The sequence below is a fragment of the Macaca fascicularis genome, chromosome 6 (assembly GCF_037993035.2).
Source record: "Macaca fascicularis isolate 582-1 chromosome 6, T2T-MFA8v1.1".
Lineage (NCBI taxonomy): Eukaryota > Metazoa > Chordata > Mammalia > Primates > Cercopithecidae > Macaca > Macaca fascicularis.
In genome coordinates, this window is record NC_088380.1 from 151,827,328 (window position 1) to 151,846,688 (window position 19,361).

The 19,361-nt window shown below is 39.8% G+C and overlaps 1 long non-coding RNA gene across 1 annotated transcript in view; it reads right to left on the reverse strand.

The window, feature by feature from the left end:
• Nucleotides 1-1,417: 1,417 nt before the first annotated feature.
• LOC123574050 (uncharacterized) overlaps nt 1,418-19,361 on the reverse strand; it is a 77,723-nt gene continuing 59,779 nt past the window's right edge. Inside the window, exons 2-3 of the long non-coding RNA XR_006698882.2 lie at nt 4,330-4,479; nt 1,418-1,648 (exon numbers count right to left, since the gene is read on the reverse strand). This is a non-coding gene — a long non-coding RNA (uncharacterized lncRNA). The remainder of the gene's footprint in view (nt 1,649-4,329; nt 4,480-19,361) is intronic.

Genomic DNA, 19,361 nt, shown 5'->3' on the forward strand with positions numbered 1-19,361 from the left:
CAAACATTGAGAAAATAGTACAGGAAGTAATCAACACAAGAAATATTAGCAGAGATTGGTGTTCTTCAAGCTCAGAAGAGAAGGACATTACTGGAGAACACAGTGTTCCAAGGAGAGTTGTTAAAACGGTGAGATCTGGGCTGGATCTGAAGAATGAAAAAGAGAAATGAGGTGAGCAAAGGCACTGGGGTTTGTTTGAGGGGCTGGATTGAAGTGTTCATGTTGGATAGTAGTGAAAGATAGGGAGAGAAAGAAAACTGATACAGGATTGCAGAACAGCTAAGCTAAAGAGAGAGCACTTTGCCCTGCTGACAGAAAGGATTCCTTGTAACTTTGGGAGCCAGTTATACCGAATATTTAAAGAAAGTATTTGCTGAAAATATTATAAGATGGACCTAATAAAATAATCAAAAATTACCTTTTATTTGTTTCTACTCCCACTAACAACAGTAGCTAACATTGATTGAGTTCTTAATATTCCAAGTGCTGTGTTCAGTCTTCCTATCTCACTTATCTTTATAACTACTCTATAGGCTCCATGTTTTACAGTTTAGGGAACAAACAAAAGGTTCAGTAATTTGAACAAATTATGGAAGATGACACTGGTGGAGCAAAAGTGTGATCCCAAGAATTATGACTCCAACATCCACACCTTAACCATGAAGCTAGTCTGCCTCTCCAAGCAGCCTTATAAGAAAACAGCTTCCCTTGTAGCTTACCTAAAGCGACAGGCTAAGCTGACTGGACCAACCGGAGTAGTCTGTTTTTTCTAATGGTATATCAGACTACTTCTCTTAACCCCAATGTCACAGAAAGGACAAACATTTGAAATCATAAACATTTGAAATCATAGACTATTTATTACTTATGCAGCCTCAGACAAGTTAGTCTCTCTCTAACTATTCTTATCTGAGAAAATGAAGATAACAAGAATCCTGCTTTCATGGTTGTTGTGAGATTTCAAGAAATACATGTAAGCATTTAGAAGGGTATTAGGCACACAGTGAGCACTTAATAAGTGTCCGCAATTATCTTCATTTCTTTGGGGGAAATACAGTCAATTAGCAATACAGTTTTAAATTAGCTTCCTATGTAGTTTGGATAGAGGGAGAGAATGTGATTACTCTATCTTAGTCAGCTAGACATTTCGATTTTTCCTTACAATATCAGACTTTTGAGTTTTCAGGGATAACAATCATTATTTGCATTGTGGTAATTTTACCAAAGAAAATGAAATGCCACCTTTGGAGACCTTTCTAAGTGGCCAGATGCCCTTTCCCAAGTGACAATCACCATGCGTGACTTTTTAAACCTACTTGAAACTGTCAAAATGGTCATGATTTACATTAATAGAAAAATCAGTTCTTAATTACAAAATGATAGATATTCTTTAAAATTTAACTCAAACTACCTTTTTAGTTCATGATATTGGACCACATCTTCCTTCCATCCTCTCTGGCTCCATCAGTTGGGTTATTCGACTTCACCCAAAGGTTAATTTATCTTGACCTTTTCTGCACATATCCTCTTATTCATCTCCTGGTGGTCTCTTAGAAGGTTTTCCACAGTAGTTATTTCAAAATGCATCTTCATAAACTCTTAAGCTCACTTTCCATGATTATCAGGTGTTTTGGTTATTTCACATTAACTAAGAAAAAAGACAGACATCAGGTGGAAGTTTCTTTCATCTTCCTTTTTTTTTTTCAAACTCTCTCTAAATAAAAATTCCAATCTTCCCTTAAATATTTTTCTGTTACAAGTCTGGATATTTCAGTTCTGTTCTCCATACCAACTCTTCATATTTGCTTCCTCAGTCTCCCAGTTGTGTTTCAATCTCTTCCTCTCGATTTGATTCATGTATGATTGGCAGCAACTCTGATGTATAAGTAAAATCAGGCCAGATGGCAAAAAGGTGACAAATGAACTCTGAAATCTCAGTGGTTTGCAGAAACTAAAGTATTTCTCATTCCCTATATAAAGAGTGTTAGCAGGGGCTCTGCTCCCCATGGTCACTCAGGGACATAGACTGACCAAGACTCTAGCGCCTTGCCATGCTACCATCTCACACATGGTTTCAGGAGTTGCCAGGGCCAGGGAAGAGAGGCAGTAGAATGCGGCTGGCACTAGTTGATATGCATGACACCAGAACACTGTAGCACAGCCCCCACCCACTCATTTATTGCTGAGAAGAGCCTTTTTTGGTTTGTTGCTCTTCTGTCACCATCTTGAAGTTATTAGTTTTGGACAAAGAAGCATCACATTTTATCTTACACTAGGTCTCACGAATTGTGTAATCAGTCCTAAGGATTGCACTGGAAATCATGTGACCATGAATTCTATCCGGACCCTGTTGGCTGGTTAGACTCAGGGCATGGCCTTGATTTTTGCAAGGGTAGCTGAGAAATTTAGTTTTTTATGCACTATTTTCTGGTGAACACATAGTGTGTTTTCTTCCACATGAAATTCCCTAAGCAATAACACCAATTCCATGCAAAAGTACTATGCTTAAAGTTAAATAGCATCGTAAACAAACATTCCTCATACGCGCAGCATGTTGAGTGATTCCCATTAGACCAGCAGGTGCTACATGATATGGATGAACACAGAAAGATGTGACATGCCTGCCCTCTAGAAGCTGATATTCTAGAATAGTGCATTTCACACTAATACAAATCTTCTAAGTAAAATGCAGATTCTGATAACAGATACGAGAAGGGGCCTGTGGTTCTGCACTTTTACTATTACTTTCAATTGAAATGAAAAATTATATATTCATGGTGGGCAACATATTTTGATATATATGTATACATTGTGAAATGTTTAATCAAGCTGGTTAATATACTCATCACTTCACATACATATCATTTTTTATGATGAGAACATTTAAAATCTACTCTTAGTACCAGGTGTATTGACTGATGTCTGTAATCCCAGCATTTTGGGAGGCGAAGGTGGGTGGGTTCCTTGATCCCGGGAATTTGAGACCAGCCTGGACACATGATGAAACTCTGTCTCTACTAAAAATACAAAAATAATAATAATAATAACTGGGCATGGTGGCATGTGCCTGTAGTTCTAGCTACTAGAGAGGCTGAGGGGGGATCACTTGAGCCCTGGAGGTCGAGGCCGCAGGGAGCCAAGATCACGCCACTGCACCCCAGCCTAGGTGACAGAGTGAAACCCTGTCTCAAAAAACAAACAAAAAAAATCTACTCTTAGCAATTTCAGCTATATAATACATTAGTATTAACTGTAGTCACCATGCTGTACAGTCAATTTCCAGAGCTTATTTCTCCTATTGAAGTGAAACTTTGATCCCTTCAGCCAATATCTCCCCACTCTCTATCTCCTTTACTCTCACTCTCAGCCCTTGGTAACCATCGGTCTATTCTCTACTTCTATGAGATCAACTTTTTAAGATTCTACATATAAGGGAGATCATACAACATGTCTTTCTATGCCTGGCTTACTTCACTTAACATAATGCCCCTCAGGCTCATCTATGTGCCACAAATGACTGGATTTTTTTTTTCTTTTTTTAAGGCTGAATAGTATTCCATTGTGTATATATACCACATTTTCTTTATCCATTCATCTATTGATGGACATTTAGTTTGATTCCATATTTTGGTTATTATGAATAATGTTGCAATAACATGAGAGTGCAGATATTTTTTCAACATATTGATTCTATTTCCTCTAGCTATATATACAGAAGTGGAATTGCTGGACCGTATGATAGTTCTATTTTATTTTTTAAGAATAAATATTATTAAAATGTCCATTTTAGCTAAAGCAATCTATAAATTCAATGCAATCTCTATCAAAATTCAAATAACATTTTTACAGAAATAGAAAAAAAAAATTCTAAAATTCATATGGAACCCCCCCCAAAAAAAAAAAAGCCAAGTGAATCTTTAGCAATTCTGCATTTTTAACAAGCTCTCAGGTAATTCTGATGTTACTAGTTCATAGAACTGGACTTTAGGTAGCAAGGTTCTACATAATGCCATAAAATAAATATATATAAGGTAACAAATTAGTGCAATTATACTTTCAAAGGCATTTCTGCTGACAATTCATCCAGGTAAAAAAAAAAAGAAGAAAATGTTTGTTCTTATTACTTTTAAAAAAGTGAAGCTTTTTCTGCTTAAGATGTCTATCTTTCAGCAAATCTGTTTTCCTTTTGCATTTCCAATATGTTTGCCTTCTTAATTTGAGAAGGGAAGAAAGGGCTCTTCTCATTTGCAGGTTTATTCTTGGTTTTCTTCCATAATTGGTAGTGTCAGAAGACTGTGATTAACGCTTCGTTTGTGAAAACCTGCTCACCTTAGAATATGCCATTTGGCAAAATCTTCTCCTGCATCTGCTCTCCGACAATAGCCTCTTTGTGCTGTTTAGCCCAATGAAAATGGCTACTGTGGGATCCCTGTAGGTGGTGTTGGCAGCAAATGGACTGAAAGGTGTGCTCATCTGGAACTGCAAGAGAGAGGACAGATATCACATTCATAGGAGGTGGCACAATTCGGAGGCTATGCAACAGCCAGGGTATTCTGAGGAATGTTTCTCTTCTTTCTCTCCCATCCCTCACTTCCCAAAGAGTTGCAGCATTACATTACCTAACTAGCTTTATGGTTTACAAACCTGAGAAAAGTCAAATAATTTGTCTCAATAGCAGGGTGTAGCATAATAGCATAAGGAAATAAAATGGAAAGAATTCTAGAAATTCTCCCAGGAAGCCTCTATTTTTAAGCAGAGAGAAGAATCTATGAACATCAAAAGCCAACAATATCTACACTCTTGTTCTGATGGCCATTTCAAAGTGCCTATTTTCCAATTGGAAATTTTAATACCCTGGCCATATGTACTTGTGTTATGCTATAAGACATTGTACAGTTTACCAAAGCATTTTAAATTATGTCATATCACTTTATAGTCAGGAAGACATTTGAAGAAGGCAGGAACCATGAGACCTTCATCATGGATGAAGAAACAGAGATGCCAAGATAGTTACTTAGCCATGGGCACAGCTCTACAAAGCAATGGTGCTGGAAATGAAGTCCAGGTATGATTCCTAATCCCAGTGTTTTTTAAGAATTAAAGTGCATGTTTAGCCTTTCATTTTTAATCTCACTTTCAGTTTATGTGTGTTACATAAGCAGCATTGTTAAATCTGTCTTGTTTAGCTTAATACATTTAAATAAGCCACTAATTTTTATTTTTCTATTTTACAAGAGGGGATATCAGAAAGAGCAAAATCTGTTTCAATTGTACTAGAAATCTTACAGTTATTTATTCACTTTAGAAATACTATAAATGCTATAAATTATAAAATTTATAATAGTGTAGAAATTTTTTTTAAAAGTAAGTGATTTACATGGGGTTTTGAAGGAACTTTTATATTTTTCCAAATTTTTTATCACTAAATTTTTTAAAATACAGAACAATATAAAGAATATAATATCCTTACATGTACCATGTATATTCAATAATTATTAAGACCTTGCCATAGTAGTTTTCATTATTTTTCTGTATCATTTCAAAGTAAGTTGCCAGCTCATCCCTGGGCACTATAAATTAAGGTCAAGTTTCCTATATAAAATTGTTACGGTACCTAAAATAATTAACATTTGACATTTCTTTTTATTCATATCTGAGATTCTGACTTTCAATAGGATAAATTTATATAATTCACTCATACTGCTTTTCAGTTGTCTTTTATCATGTCTCACCTTACTATTTGGGTCTGAATTTTATATTTATCTATTGTTATTGTTTAATTCTAATTTTTATTGTATGGCTTATGATTTCTTTTGCTTTTTGATCTTAAAAGGAAACTAAATTTGGAAGGTTGTAGCTGCATATTAAATTGTTAGCTAATTAATATACTCTACAATTCTTTTTTTTTTTTTTTTTTTTTTTTTTTTTTTTTTTTGAGATGGAGCCTGGCTCTGTCACCCAGGCTGGAGTGCAATGGCATGATCTCAGCTCACTGCAACCTCCTCCTCCCGGGCTCATGTGATTCTCCTGCCTCAACCTCCCGAATAGCTGGGACCACAGGCACGTACCACCACGCCCAGCTAATTTTTGTATTTTTTAGTAGAGACGGGTTTCACCATTTTGGCCAGGATATTTTTGACCTCTTGACCTCATGATCCACCTGCCTCAGCTTCCCAAAGTGCTGGGATTACAGGCATGAGCCACCGTGGCCTACCTCTACAATAATTCTTAAATTAATACTTATATATGGACATATCTAATCTGAAAGAATAACTTCCAGTTCCCTTTCATATAAAATGAAGAATTATGAACACTTTAGTTTCGCTCTCTCCAGATTTTTCTTATTCATGACTAGTTTACCTGGATGTCCTAGTTTGCTTGCTCTTTCAGGGTGTGTGTGTGTGTGTGTGCGTGTGTGTGTGTAGCAATCATGCCAGTTGGATCTTTTTATTGGAAATAGCCCATCCTCACACATATCTACCAAGTGGCATTTTTTAATGTAGCTGACAAGAGAGAAATTTTGGAAACAATGAAGACACTAATCAAAAATAGTAAAGTATGGCACATCCATACAGTGGAATGTGAGGCTGAATCTACATATGGAATAGAGAGCAATGAAAATGGCAACTATGTGGATGTAACATGTATGTTAATTAGCTTGATTGTGGTGATAATTTTACAATGTATATCAAAACATTAAGTTGTACATCTTAAATATACACAATTTTATATATTGTCATACTTGAATTAAGTTGTTAAAATATACCCAAAACTCATAATTTCTTAATTATTTTACTACATTTACTATTATCTATACTCTTGAGGTTATTTACCTCTCTTGTATCTATATGATGGAAATACATATAGATACAAGAGAGGTAAATGGTGGACTGCTGCTTTCTCTTTCTATCTCCATATTCAGCAATGTCAGATATGTAGCTTGAAATTGGCCATGGTAAGAATATTTACACCACAGGAGCCAGCAAACACTACAAATAAGGGTCTGTATATTGCTGTTGGTTTCTTGGTATTTTGGGTCTTTATTGTTTAAACTTAATGAAGTGAAGGAAACATTAGTAATGTAGGATAAACTTTAAAATGTTTTGTAACAGTTAACTATGCAGAGCACAAAAGAGAAAATAGCCTTTTAGTATTCAGTAAAGAAGCCATTGATAAACCAGTGATATTCTGACATATGTATTTCTTGTTTCAATTTCACTATCCTCATTCACATGAATGAAAAGATCAACCCACATTCATGTTGGAATTGCACCTGGGGACTAAACTGTTAAACATTTACCAACACATCATAAACAATCCCTCAGTCATACACCATGCAGCTAAAAATTACTTTTTCTTCACACTCAGTGTGCAAGGAAATAGAAACCTGATGCAGAGTTGGGGCGGTTCCAAGAAGGCCAAATAGGAACAGCTCCAGGCTACAGCTCCTAGTGTGAGCGACACAGAAGACAGATGATTTCTTCTCAGGTACCAGGTTCATCTCACTGGGGTGTGTCGGACAGTGGGTGCAGGACAGTGGGTGCAGCCCACTGAGTGAGAGCCAAAGCAAGGTGAGGCATCGACTCACCAGGGAAGCACAAGGGGGAAGGGAATTCCCTTTCCTAGCCAAGGGAAACCATGACACACAACACCTGGAAAATCAGGTTACTTCCACCCTAATAATGTGCTTTTCCAAGGGTCTTAGAAAAAGGCAGGCACACTAGGATATTATATCCCATGCCTGGGTCAGAGGGTCCCACACCCACAGGGCCTTCTTCATTGCTAGCACAGTAGTCTGAGATCTAACTGCAAGGCAGCAGCGAGGCTGGGGAAGGGGTGCCTGCCATTGCTGAGACTTGAGTAGATAAACAAAGCAGCTGGGAAGCTCGAACTGCATGGAGCCCACCGCAGCTCAAGGAGGCCTAACTACCTCAGCAGACTCCACCTCTCAGGACAGGGCATAGCCAAACAAAAGGCAGCAAAAACCTCTGCAGATTTAAATGTCCCTGTCTGACAGCTTTGAAGAGAGTAGTGGTTCTCCCAGCATGGAGTTTGAGATCTGAGAACGGACACACTGCCTCCTCCTCCTCCTTTAACACTCCACTGTCAACATTAGACAGATCAATGAGACAGAAAGTTAACAAGGATATCCAGGAATTGAACTCAGCTCTGCGCCAAGCAGACCTAGTAGAAATCTACAGAACTCTCCACCGCAAATCAACAGAATATACATTCTTCTCAGCACCACATCACACTTATTCCAAAATTGACCACATAGTTGGAATTAAAGCACTCCTTAGCAAATGTAAAAGAACAGAAATTACAACAAACTGTCTCTAAGACCACAGTGCAATCAAACTAGAACTCAGGATTATGAAACTCACTCAACTACATGGAAACTGAACAACCTGCTCCTGAATGACTGTTGGGTAGACAACGAAATGAAGGCAGAAATAAAGATGATCTTTGAAGCCAATGGGAGCAAAGATACAACATACCAGAATCTCTGGGACACATTTAAAGCAGTGTATAGAGGGAAATTTATAGCACTAAATGCCAACAAGAGAAAGCAGGAAAGATCTAAAATTGACACCCTAACATCACAATTAAAAGAACTAGAGAAGCAAGAGCAAACACGAAATAAAAGAGGACACAAACAAACGGAAGAACATTCCATGCTCACGGATAGGAAGAATCAATATCGTGAAAATGGGCATACTGTCCAAGGTAATTTATAGATTCAATGCCATCCCCATTAAGCTACCAGTGACTTTCTTTACAGAATTGGAAAAAACTACTTTAAAGTTCATATGGAACCAAAAAAGAGCCCACATTGCCAAGACAATCCTGAGCCAAAAGAACAAAGCTGGAGGCAACATGCTACCTGCCTTCAAACTATACTAAAAGGCTACAGTAACCAAAACAGCATAGTACTGGTACCAAAACAGAGATACAGACCAATGGAACAGAACAGAGCCCTCAGAAATAATACCACACATCTACAACCATCTGATCTTTGACAAACCTGACAAAAGCAAGAATGGGGAAAGGATTCCCTATTTAACAAATGGTGCTGGGAAAACTGGCTAGCCATATGTAGAAAGTTGAAACTGGATCCCTTCCTTACACCTTATACAAAAATTAATTCAAGATGGATTAGAGACTTAAATGTTAGACCTAAAACCATAAAAACCCTGGAGGAAAACCTAGGCAATACCATTCAGGACATAGGCATGGGCAAGGACTTCATGTCTAAAACACCAAAAGCAATGACAACAAAAGCTAAAATTGACAAATGGGATCTAATTAAACCAAAGAGCTTCGGCACAGCAAAAGAAACTACCATCAGAGTGAATAGGCAACCTACAGAATGGGAGAAAATTTTGCAATCTGCTCATCTGACAAAGGTCTAATATCCAGAACCTACAAAGAACTCAAACAAATTTACAAGAAAAAAACAAGCAACCCCAACAAAAGTGGGCGAAGGATATGAACAGACACGTCTCAAAAGAAGACAGTTATGCAGCCAACAGACACATGATAAAATGCTCATCATCACTGGCCATCAGAGAAATGCAAATCAAAACCACAATGAGATACCATCTCACACCAGTTAGAATGGCGATCATTACAAAGTCAGGAAACAACAGGTGCTGGAGAGGCTGTGGGGAAATAGGAACACTTTTTCACTGTTGATGGGACTGTAAACTAGTTCAACCATTTTGGAAAAGAGTGTGGCGATTCCTCAAGGATCTAGAACTAGAAATACCATTTGACCCAGCCATCCCATTAATGGGTATAAACCCAAGGGATTATAAATCATGCTGCTATTAAGACACATGCACATGTATGTTTATTGCAGTACTATTCACAATAGCAGAGACTTGGAACCAACCCAAACGTCCATCACTGACAGACTGAATTAAGAAAATGTGGCACATATACACCATGGAATACAACTTAAAAGGGATGTGAAGGACCTCTTCAAGGAGATAGCAGCTATAAAAAGGATGAGTTCATGTCCTTTGTAGGGACATGGATGCTGCTGGAAACCATCATTCTCAGCAAACTATCTCAAGAACAGAAAACCAAACACCGCATGTTCTCACTCATAGGTGGGAATTGAACAATGAGAACACTTAGACACGGGAAGGGAACATCACACACCGGGGCCAGTTGTGGGGTGGAGGGAGGGGCGAGGGATAGCATTAGGAGATACACCTAATGTAAATGACGAGTTAAAGGGTGCAGCACACCAACATGGCACATGTATACACATGTAACACACCTGCACATCATGCTCATGTACCCTACAACTTAAAGTATAAAAAAAAAAAGGGGGCGGAGCAAGATGGCCGAATAGGAACAGCTCCAGTCTCCAACTCCCAGCGCGAGCGACACAGAAGACCGGTGATTTCTGCATTTTCAACTGAGGTACTGGGTTCATCTCACTGGGGAGTGCCGGACGATCGGTGCTGGTCAGCTGCTGCAGCCCGACCAGCGAGAGCTGAAGCAGGGCGAGGCATTGCCTCACCTGGGAAGCGCAAGGGGGAAGGGAATCCCTTTTCCTAGCCAGGGGAACTGAGACACACAACACCTGGAAAATCGGGTAACTCCCACCCCAATACTGCACTTTAAGCAAACAGGCACACCAGGAGATCATATCCCACACCTGGCCGGGAGGGTCCCACACCCACGGAGCCTCCCTCATTGCTAGCACAGCAGTCTGTGATCTACCAGCAAGGCAGCAGCGAGGCTGGGGGAGGGGCGCCCGCCATTGCTGAGGCTTAAGTAGGTAAACAAAGCTGCTGGGAAGCTCGAACTGGGTGGAGCTCACAGCAGCTCAAGGAAACCTGCCTGTCTCTGTAGACTCCACCTCTGGGGACAGGGCAATAACAAACACAGCCGAAACCTCTGCAGACGCAAAGGACTCTGTCTGACAGCTTTGAAGAGAGCAGTGGATCCCCCAACATGGAGGTTGAGATCTGAGAAGGGACAGACTCCCTGCTCAAGTGGGTCCCTGACCCCTGAGTAGCCTAACTGGGAGACATCCCCCACTAGGGGCAGTCGGACACCCCACACCTCACAGGGTGGAGTACACCCCTGAGAGGAAGCTTCCAAAGCAAGAATCAGACAGGTACACTCGCTGTTCAGAAATATTCTATCTTCTGCAGCCTCTGCTGCTGATACCCAGGCAAACAGGGTCTGGAGTGGACCTCAAGCAATCTCCAACAGACCTACAGCTGAGGGTCCTGACTTAGAAGGAAAACTATCAAACAGGAAGGACACCTACACCAAAACCCCATCAGTACATCACCATCATCAAGACCAGAGGCAGATAAAACCACAAAGATGGGGAAAAAGCAGGGCAGAAAAGCTGGAAATTCAAAAAATAAGAGCGCATCTCTCCCGGCAAAGGAGCGCAGCTCATCGCCAGCAACGGATCAAAGCTGGACAGAGAATGACTTTGATGAGATGAGAGAAGAAGGCTTCAGTCCATCAAATTTCTCAGAGCTAAAGGAGGAATTACGTACCCAGCGCAAAGAAACTAAAAATCTTGAAAAAAAAGTGGAAGAATTGATGGCTAGAGTAATTAATGCAGAGAAGGTCATAAACGAAATGAAAGAGATGAAAACCATGACACGAGAAATACGTGACAAATGCACAAGCTTCAGTAACCGACTCGATCAACTGGAAGAAAGAGTATCTGCGATTGAGGATCAAATGAATGAAATGAAGCGAGAAGAGAAACCAAAAGAAAAAAGAAGAAAAAGAAATGAACAAAGCCTGCAAGAAGTATGGGATTATGTAAAAAGACCAAATCTACGTCTGATTGGGGTGCCTGAAAGTGAGGGGGAAAATGGAACCAAGTTGGAAAACACTCTTCAGGATATCATCCAGGAGAACTTCCCCAACCTAGTAGGGCAGGCCAACATTCAAATCCAGGAAATACAGAGAACGCCACAAAGATACTCCTCGAGAAGAGCAACTCCAAGACACATAATTGCCAGATTCACCAAAGTTGAAATGAAGGAAAAAATGTTAAGGGCAGCCAGAGAGAAAGGTTGGGTTACCCACAAAGGGAAGCCCATCAGACTAACAGCAGATCTCTCAGCAGAAACTCTCCAAGCCAGAAGAGAGTGGGGGCCAATATTCAACATTCTTAAAGAAAAGAATTTTCAACCCAGAATTTCATATCCAGCCAAACTAAGTTTCATAAGTGAAGGAGAAATAAAATCCTTTCCAGATAAGCAAATGCTTAGAGATTTTGTCACCACTAGGCCTGCCTTACAAGAGACCCTGAAGGAAGCACTAAACATGGAAAGGAACAACCGGTACCAGCCATTGCAAAAACATGCCAAAATGTAAAGACCATCGAGGCTAGGAAGAAACTGCATCAACTAATGAGCAAAATAACCAGTTAATATCATAATGGCAGGCTCAAGTTCACACATAACAATCTTAACCTTAAATGTAAATGGACTAAATGATCCAATTAAAAGACACAGACTGGCAAACTGGATAAAGAGTCAAGACCCATCAGTCTGCTGTATTCAGGAGACCCATCTCACACGCAGAGACATACATAGGCTCAAAATAAAGGGATGGAGGAAGATTTACCAAGCAAATGGAGAACAAAAAAAAGCAGGGGTTGCAATACTAGTCTCTGATAAAACAGACTTTAAACCATCAAAGATCAAAAGAGACAAAGAAGGCCATTACATAATGGTAAAGGGATCAATTCAACAGGAAGAGCTAACTATCCTAAATATATATGCACCCAATACAGGAGCACCTAGATTCATAAAGCAAGTCCTTAGAGACTTACAAAGAGACTTAGACTCCCATACAATAATAATGGGAGACTTCAACACTCCACTGTCAACATTAGACAGATCAATGAGACAGAAAGTTAACAAGGATATCCAGGAATTGAACTCATCTCTGCAGCAAGCAGACCTAATAGACATCTATAGAACTCTCCACCCCAAATCAATAGAATATACATTCTTCTCAGCACCACATCGTACTTACTCCAAAATCGACCACGTAATTGGAAGTAAAGCACTCCTCAGCAAATGTACAAGAACAGAAATTATAACAAACTGTCTCTCAGACCACAGTGCAATCAAACTAGAACTGAGGACTAAGAAACTCAATCAAAACCGCTCAACTACATGGAAACTGAACAACCTGCTCCTGAATGACTACTGGGTACATAACGAAATGAAGGCAGAAATAAAGATGTTCTTTGAAACCAATGAGAACAAAGATACAACATACCAGAATCTCTGGGACACATTTAAAGCAGTGTGTAGAGGGAAATTTATAGCACTAAATGCCCACAGAGAAAGCAGGAAAGATCTAAAATTGACACTCTAACATCGCAATTAAAAGAACTAGAGAAGCAAGAGCAAACACATTCGAAAGCTAGCAGAAGGCAAGAAATAACTAAGATCAGAGCAGAACTGAAGGAGATAGAGACACAAAAAACTCTCCAAAAAATCAATGAATCCAGGAGTTGGTTTTTTGAAAAGATCAACAAAATTGACAGACCACTAGCCAGACTAATAAAGAAGAAAAGAGAGAAGAATCAAATCGATGCAATTAAAAATGATAAAGGGGATATCACCACCGACCCCACAGAAATACAAACTACCATCAGAGAATACTATAAACACCTCTACGCAAATAAACTGGAAAATCTAGAAGAAATGAATAATTTCCTGGACACTTACACTCTTCCAAGACTAAACCAGGAAGAAGTTGAATCCCTGAATAGACCAATAGTAGGCTCTGAAATTGAGGCAATAATTAATAGCCTACCAACCAAAAAAAGTCCAGGACCAGATGGATTCAAAGCTGAATTCTACCAGAGGTACAAGGAGGAGTTGGTACCATTCCTTCTGAAACTATTCCAATCAATAGAAAAAGAGGGAATCCTCCCTAACTCATTTTAGGAGGCCAACATCATCCTGATACCAAAGCCTGGCAGAGACACAACAAAAAAAGAGAATTTTAGACCAATATCCCTGATGAACATCGATGCAAAAATCCTCAATAAAATACTGGCAAACCGGATTCAGCAACACATCAAAAAGCTTATCCACCATGATCAAGTGGGCTTCATCCCTGGGATGCAAGGCTGGTTCAACATTCGCAAATCAATAAACATAATCCAGCATATAAACAGAACCAAAGACAAGAACCACATGATTATCTCAATAGATGCAGAAAAGGCTTTTGACAAAATTCAACAGCCCTTCATGCTAAAAACGCTCAATAAATTCGGTATTGATGGAACGTACCTCAAAATAATAAGAGCTATTTATGACAAACCCACAGCCAATATCATACTGAATGGGCAAAAACTGGAAAAATTCCCTTTGAAAACTGGCACAAGACAGGGATGCCCTCTCTCACCACTCCTATTCAACATAGTGCTGGAAGTTCTGGCTAGGGCAATTAGGCAAGAGAAAGAAATCAAGGGTATTCAGTTAGGAAAAGAAGAAGTCAAACTGTCCCTGTTTGCAGATGACATGATTGTGTATTTAGAAAACCCCATTGTCTCAGCCCAAAATCTCCTTAAGCTGATAAGCAACTTCAGCAAAGTCTCAGGATACAAAATTAATGTGCAAAAATCACAAGCATTCTTATACATCAGTAACAGACAAACAGAGAGCCAAATCAGGAATGAACTTCCATTCACAATTGCTTCAAAGAGAATAAAATACCTAGGAATCCAACTTACAAGGGATGTAAAGGACCTCTTCAAGGAGAACTACAAACCACTGCTCAGTGAAATAAAAGAGGACACAAACAAATGGAAGAACATACCATGCTCATGGATAGGAAGAATCAATATCGTGAAAATGGCCATACTGCCCAAGGTAATTTATAGATTCAATGCCATCCCCATGAAGCTACCAATGAGTTTCTTCACAGAATTGGAAAAAACTGCTTTAAAGTTCATATGGAACCAAAAAAGAGCCCGCATCTCCAAGACAATCCTAAGTCAAAAGAACAAAGCTGGAGGCATCACGCTACCTGACTTCAAACTATACTACAAGGCTACAGTAACCAAAACAGCATGGTACTGGTACCAAAACAGAGATATAGACCAATGGAACAGAACAGAGTCCTCAGAAATAATACCACACATCTACAGCCATCTGATCTTTGACAAACCTGAGAGAAACAAGAAATGGGGAAAGGATTCCCTATTTAATAAATGGTGCTGGGAAAATTGGCTAGCCATAAGTAGAAAGCTGAAACTGGATCCTTTCCTTACTCCTTATACGAAAATTAATTCAAGATGGATTAGAGACTTAAATGTTAGACCTAATACCATAAAAATCCTAGAGGAAAACCTAGGTAGTACCATTCAGGACATAAGCATGGGCAAAGACTTCATGTCTAAAACACCAAAAGCAACGGCAGCAAAAGCCAAAATTGACAAATGGGATCTCATTAAACTAAAGAGCTTCTGCACAGCAAAAGAAACTACCATCAGAGTGAACAGGCAACCTACAGAATGGGAGAAAATTTTTGCAATCTACTCATCTGACAAAGGGCTAATATCCAGAACCCACAAAGAACTCAAACAAATTTACAAGAAAAAAACAAACAACCCCATCAAAAAGTGGGCAAAGGATATGAACAGACATTTCTCAAAAGAAGACATTCATACAGCCAACAGACACATGAAAAAATGCTCATCATCACTGGCCATCAGAGAAATGCAAATCAAAACCACAATGAGATACCATCTCACACCAGTTAGAATGGCGATCATTAAAAAGTCAGGAAACAACTGGTGCTGGAGAGGATGTGGAGAAATAGGAACACTTTTACACTGTTGGTGGGATTGTAAACTAGTTCAACCATTATGGAAAACAGTATGGCAATTCCTCAAGGATCTAGAACTAGAAGTACCATATGACCCAGCCATCCCATTACTGGGTATATACCCAAAGGATTATAAATTATGCTGCTATAAAGACACATGCACACGTATGTTTATTGCAGCACTATTCACAATAGCAAAGACTTGGAATCAACCCAAATGTCCATCAGTGACAGATTGGATTAAGAAAATGTGGCACCTATACACCATGGAATACTATGCAGCCATCAAAAAGGATGAGTTTGTGTCCTTTGTAGGGACATGGATGCAGCTGGAAACCATCATTCTTAGCAAACTATCACAAGAACAGAAAACCAAACACCGCATGTTCTCACTCATAGGTGGGAACTGAACAATGAGATCACTTGGACTCAGGAAGGGGAACATCACACACAGGGGCCTATCATGGGGAGGGGGGCGGGGGTAGGGATTGCATTGGGAGTTATACCTGATGTAAATGACGAGTTGATGGGTGCAGCACACCAACATGGCACAAGTATACATATGTAACAAACCTGCACGTTATGCACATGTACCCTACAACTTAAAGTATAATAATAATAAATAAATTTTTTTAAAAAAAAAGTATAAAAAAAAAAGAAACCTGATGCAGAACTACTTCAAGAAGGTTACTACACAGTGATAGAAAAAAAGGTGAAAACAAAAGGACTAAGACAGTTCCTGTTAAGATACCACTGTCTGCAGTTTTTGAAACGGTGAATTCCATATTTACTGAACTTAGGCCTAGATCTAAGAGTTAGGGCTACTCCACAGAGCAGGGCGCATTTCTACTAGAAAAGTATACCTAAGAAAATGCCATGTTTCCCAGCTTGTTTGAATAAACTCCATTTTTTCAGTTTCTAAAGCCATTTCATATAAACAGAGTTCTGCAAAATCCACCAACAATGTTTGCTCCTCTTTGTTAATGTGTGTTTATGCAAATGATGTCTCATTTCATCCTTTCTCCCTCATTTACCTCAATTCCGTTTAACTCTGAAGAATTTAGTCTTGCTCTCACAAATCATCACAGTTCTAAAAGATCATTTAATTCAAGAAGAAATCAGATTCCACCAGGATATTTCCTACACTTCTGTAATCCACCTGGGTCAGGAGTGATAGAAGAAAATGGTTTCTAGTTGGAAGACAAGTGCTTTAATTGTCAGGTGGCAGGAGACACGACGTCAGAGTTCTTTACAGACAGTTGGAAGGCTAGTGTGGACTCAGAGCAATTTCTTGTGTTTGTCCAGTTTAATAGGTGCTTTCATGCACATCACCACATTGGGTCCTACAATGGTCCTTTGAGAATGTCAGTTCAGCAACATTTATTAAGAACCACCGAACCAGGGGTTACTCTAGAAGTTGAACACACAAAATTGGATAAGACATTGCCATCATACAGAAAAGGGTGCTCCTGAGCAGTGCACTTAAAATGGCTTTGCACATGCAGGAAGTCGGGCAGCTAGAAAGCTGTTGAATAAGAACTGCCTGTGGCCCCAGAGAGCAAGCCCTATCTTGTAGATGAGCTTGTGCTGTTCCTGAGCCTGTTGGCCCTCAGATCCTTCTGTTACCCTTTTTCTGACATACTCTGTAACAAAGGGTGAGGGAGGACTGACCCTTGAAATCTTTGCTTACCAGGCTGCCAGCTCATTAGGCTTCTTACTGGATTTGAATAACAGAGAAACTGGTACAAGACTGGGGGGTGGAGAAAAAGGAGAATCCAGAGTATTTCTCTCCTCTCTGCGTCATGAATATCTTCTCCAGCATGGCTAAATCTCTTCTGTGACTCCAGCTCACTCCAGAAAGCTCTTCCAAGGTTCACACTTCTATCAGGTGACCTTGTCTCTGTGCTCCAGGAACACCTGTTCCCTATGTCTTTCCAGCCGAGGAATGGTATTACTTTCCTGCTAGTGCTCATCTCTAGGTAACCTCACTGTGAACTGTTTGATGAGATTTCTGTGTTATTATTTAGATCCTAATATGGAGATCATCAAAATTCTAGAGCCATAGATCTCACTGTAACAATAATAGAAGTTAACAATAATAGCAGCTAACATTTTCTGAAACTCCATCAGGTGTCACATGCTATTCTGAAGACTGGAGATTCTCAGGGTAGGCATTATTGTTACTCCACTTTACAGATGAAGAGACTGCGGCACTGTATATTTATCTTATATTATCCTCAAATTTATAGTAAGTTTTATTTAGAGTTCCAGTCAAGTCTCAATTGGGCCACTGGGAAGCAAGGGAAGGGTTATTTTTCAATGTTTCTACAAAGCATTATAGAAATAGCGATGTTCTCAAAAGGCCAACATAATGGTGCCTTCTATATTAAAGAAGATAAATCAAAGGCATTCAAATCTCAGAGACCAAGCCACTGTTGTCCACGTCAGTCACCCTTTTCCACACACTGAATTGCCTTCCTGTACTAAAACTCTGAGGACCTGAGTTTTATTTTGCTAATGAAGGCAGAAATATGAAATGTATTATGTCTACATCAATTGGGATATGTAAAGAATCATAAAATAACTCACAATCTAGACTAGGAAAGGAGGGTTTCCCAGAGCAAGGTTAATAACATGCCTTCATATGCACTCACAGTACTCATATATTCTTTGGTATTGTACTAATAAAACAGGATAGTTCCCTGGCCCCCCTTGCAAGATGTGCAACAGGGGTGTGGCTTGTCTGTTTGGCTGCAGTGCACTCAAACCCCTTACAGGAGGGGGAGCATGCAAATGGGCAGGTGCAGGAACCGGGACAAGTGCTTTTGGGCTCCAGTCCCATGGTAGCGTCTAGGGGTAGGTGCCTGCGACTCCCGAAGTCTCAGTGGATATGTTACAGTGCTCTTTTAGCTCTGCCATCCACAGAAGGCTTAAGTGTTAACTAGCTCAGTGCCCTCTTGGTACCCAGGTTCCTGTCTGGCATCCAGGAAAAATCAGGTCACACGGACAAATTGAAGGATGGTGATTGCAGGGGATTTCATTGCTGGATGGAGGTGGCTCTCAGGGGGATGGATAGGGAACCAGAAAGGGGATTGAGTAGGAAGACGATCTTCCCCTGGAGTTTGGTGGTCCCACGGCTGATCTCCTCTCTGACTGTCCCCAGCCAAACTCCTCAACATTCAGACATTCCTTATCTTCTCTGCTTCCCTGCGGCACTGCTCTTCTGTTCCTCTGCTCTTCTGCTCATGGAGGTTTGGGGTGTATATGGGTATGGCATAGGAGGGCATTGTGGATCAAAAGGCAACATTTGGGTGTGAAAAAAAGAAATGCCTGTTCCCATTTAGGGCCACAGGTTTCCAGGCTTGAGGGTGGGGCCTTTGCTGGGGAACCACCCTCTTCCACCCAATATCTCCCTGCCTCCCGTCCATATCACTAAAAGGATGGGAATTTCCCTGATAATGTCAACTGAAAAAATTGATGTCTACCCCTCCCATTCCCAAATATTATCTCAA